This window comes from Phragmites australis, chromosome 4, assembly GCF_958298935.1.
Source record: "Phragmites australis chromosome 4, lpPhrAust1.1, whole genome shotgun sequence".
Classification (NCBI taxonomy): domain Eukaryota; kingdom Viridiplantae; phylum Streptophyta; class Magnoliopsida; order Poales; family Poaceae; genus Phragmites; species Phragmites australis.
In genome coordinates this window covers 46,721,246-46,725,228 of record NC_084924.1, presented here as the reverse complement: position 1 = coordinate 46,725,228, position 3,983 = coordinate 46,721,246, and positions in this window count along the sequence as shown.

Genomic DNA, 3,983 nt, shown 5'->3' with positions numbered 1-3,983 from the left:
TCATGAAGTTCTGACGAGATTGCTGCTGCTGCTGCCCTCCGGTGCGATTCTGCTGCTGTTGGTTAGCTTGAGCCTGCTGCTTCCTAGGACACCTATTAGCGAGATGTCCAAAATTCCCACAACTGAAACATGGGCCGATGGTATTGGTCCCTTGGCCAGTGCGGCCTTGCTGCTGCTGATTCTGGTTCACCGGGCGTGAGGCCTGATTAGTCGGGCGTTGCTGCTGCTGGAACTGCTGCTTTGGCTGATTAAAGGTCCCTGCAGCCTGGTTAGGTGCTCTCTGTTGTTGGTTCTGGCCAGACTGACGATACACCTGTCCTAGAGGGGGTGGGTTGAAACGGGGACGGACATTGCTGCCTGAAGACTGTCCAGGCATCATCCTCTTGCGTTCTTCATTTATATTCTGCTCCTTCTTTTCCAGAATGAATGCTCTATCAACCAGCTTCTGGAAACTTGCATACTCACAGACCGAAAGGGAGTAATTGAGTCCCGAGTTTAGACCCTCCAAAAAGCAATCTTGCTTCTTCTCATCCGTGTTCACATCTTCAGGGGCGTAGCGAGACAGCTGCGTGAACTTGGTGAGGTACTCGCGCACCGACCTGGAGCCTTGCTTTAATGCCAAGAACTCCCTGCGTTTCAGCTTCACTTCTCCTTCTGGCACATGGTGCTTCCTGAAACTGTCCTTGAATTCTCTCCAGTTAATCTCCTGTGGGTCCTCGTGGGCAGCTGTGTACGCCGTCCACCATTCCGACGCGGGTCCCACAAGTTGGTGTGAAGCAAATAGGACTTTCTCTCTGCCGGCGCATTGAGATATTTGCAGCTTGCTTTCAATTGCCCTGAGCCAATCATCTGCGTCCATCGGCTCTACTGCTTGCGCGAAGACGGGAGGTTTGGTGCTCAGGAATTCCTTCAACTTGTTTTGTGGCTGCATCTGTGGTGGCGGGGCCTGATGAACTGGGGGCGCTTGTTGAAGTCTCGCCACTGTCTGTGCTAATCCTTGCAGGATCTGAGTCTGCGCAGCCATCATCTGCATCGCATCCACCCCATTCCGATTGGTCCGCCTGCTCCAGGAGGGGAACGTGTCCTGGTTGTCCTCCTGGGGGTGAGCATTTGGATTGTTGTCCTCGGTGTTGTTTCGGTTAGCACCAGCACCATTCGGGTTCCTCATGTTCACCATCTGGCGATTGCAAGATTATGCGATTGAGCTCGAGAGTAGGGCAAAAACAGATGAAATATAAAGGCAAACTCAAAACTGATTTATTGATTGATTGATTGATAGGGGAAACAATAGCGAAAGACACCACACCGACACTAACTAAGCAACCTTAACAACTAACTCAAAGCAAAGCACTAAGCAAACATCACACTAAACGACGACTCTAACGATCCTGACTATTATTAGGGAAACTACTGCCTAGGAACTGTCGCCACCCTCTGACAAATCTTGAGGTGAAATCCGTATAGCAGCTTCCAGGCGGAGCCTCTTGCGGGAAGGAGAGTGTGGCAGCTCCGGGTCAGGCCTCTCCTCTGGCTCCTCCTCCGAATCCTCTGACATCTTTGCTTGCAGATCTCGAACTCTTGCTTCAGCTTCGGCGAGCCTCAGGTGTGTATCGTGTAACTCGTCGAGGGCTCCGTCCAGCTCCCGTGTCAGGATATCCGTGAAGCGAACCTGCTCCACCAATCTTGCATCACCTTCTCTGTTGGAGGGGGCGAAGGTGACTTCCAGGCTACCACTGGCTCGCTGAGGGTAGTAGTGGTAGGGGGTGGTCTGAAGAATGCCATGGTACTCTGCACAAAGCACTGCCAGGGCCTGGCGAGCGGCATCGCCAATCCCGGCAGCAAAACTCTCCCTCGGAGCGATGGCTGCATGGATCCTCCGTACCTTGCATCCGTCGCCATCCGGAATCTTCTCGTAGATAGCCACCTCCACCATCCAAGAATATCCATTGTTGCTCAGTGGCGTCCTGACCCCCTTGTAGACCGGGGCCTCCTGATACCCCAAGCCTTTGAGGATCGACCAGAGTTTGCGGGGTAACTCTCCCGCATGCAGTCCGGTGGTGTGGAACTCTGCAGGTGCCTGATGTGCCCATGTGACGTCTGAGGTAGCTCTTGCAGGGGTGAATCCTCCCACTTGCTTGCGGGCTGTCAGTCTCGTGCGGGCCATCTAAAATTTTGAAGAAGTGAAAATCAGTAAACATTTTAAAGATTTATAAACAAGGGCCAAGGAAGGGAGGACAATAACACTGGTGGAGTAAAAGAATTTTTAAAACCCCCTCTTTTTTTCTGCAAAGCTCAATCCTTAATATCGACCATTTCTAACTAGGCTTGCGTCCTACGGTCAACACGGCTCTGATACCACTTCTGTCACACCCGGTTTTAAAGGAAACAACCAGATGTATTCCACATGTATGTCAGGATCAAGTTTACATACATGCAGCGACGTCATTAGTGATAACATAAACGGTGTCTTAAATAACGTAAACAATCCTTACAAAAGGACCCGTAGGTCTGAAAGAAAATACTAATAAATCTTCAATTGGCAGCGGAACACCCATCCATCCACAGGCGTTGTCCGGGGGAAACACCAGCCTAGGACATGGTCTTCAATCAACGCCTTCTTCCTTCTAGAAATCAGCGTCCTCGCCCGGGACTTCCTCGAAGACTTCACCTTCTGAGCAGCATCCGAGGGTAGGGAAAAAGGCAAGCGTGAGTACATAAAGTACCCAGCAAGTGGAGGAAAAATATGACATGCAGGCTATTGACAAGGAAAGTTCAACTTGGGAATTTACTGCGACTATGCTCAGCTAAAACAGACTCAAACAACCTAGCAATCCTATTTACTAGATTTTATTCCAACAATATAAGAACATAACTCATCGGATTCCATCCGACTACCAGACTCACCAGATATCCCATATCCGGCTACCGACTCATCGGGAGTACCACCACCCGACTACCCAAACCAACCCTTAAAGTTCCCATCTAATCCTGAAGAAGTCCAAGCCGCTCTTGACCGTGAGCACGGCTGATCGATCAGTTATTTACTCTGCAGAGTTTGCACACTTTACCCACGAGTCGTGATTCCCTTTTTGCCTTACACTTCCGGGGTGTATGGCCGGGGTCTCACTACAAGGCTGTTACAAAGTATCTTCACATCTATAAGCACCCACTAAGGTTTCACCGCTAACAGGGATCCCATCCACTGCAGAGGCCCCCTCTTGTGCCACCGAACCAACCATTGGTGCGTACAGAATGCGAAAAACACTAATTACTTAGCCAGGCCGTACCCATATAGGCCCCATGGTTGTGCTGTTTTGCCAGGTTACAGGCTCCAAGAACCGGTCCTTAGGATCCCACACAAGAACATACACAAACCCTGCTGTATAGCTCCACCACATACTAGCCATCCAGTTGGGATCCCTAAATTCAAGTTACTACAAGATTATCAATTCTCCCAAGTACTTGTTCCATAGTTATTAATCAAAGTTCATAATGATTCTAATCCATGACTGCACTAGCATGACTACCCTTTTACAGGACCCAAAACCCCAAAAAGGCTACAAGGAATGGCCATACAAATTCTAGTAAACCCTATTCATGGGATTCAAAATTAGACAAGCATGCAACTAAGGAAAAGTAAACTATAATGATCTATGGTTAAATCAAGGTGATCAAGGACACTTGCCTTCGTAAGCTGGCTGCTCAGAATCTTCGAAAACTTGGTCTTGGATGCTGGCACTCTGCTCTCCTCCTAAGCCGAAGAACACACCGGAAAGAAATAACCAAAACAGCTAAGTACAACACACTAAACAGGAGAAACTAACTCTAAAAAGGCTAAGAACGGAAAGTACACGCTGCTACGATCTCGGGGGTGCGAAAATCACCTAAATCGGAGGTCGTATGGAAAAGTTACACTAATTCTACTCTACAGGGGCTTTTCTGAAAGTTTGCAGGGACTGAATTGTAAAACAGATAGTTCTAGG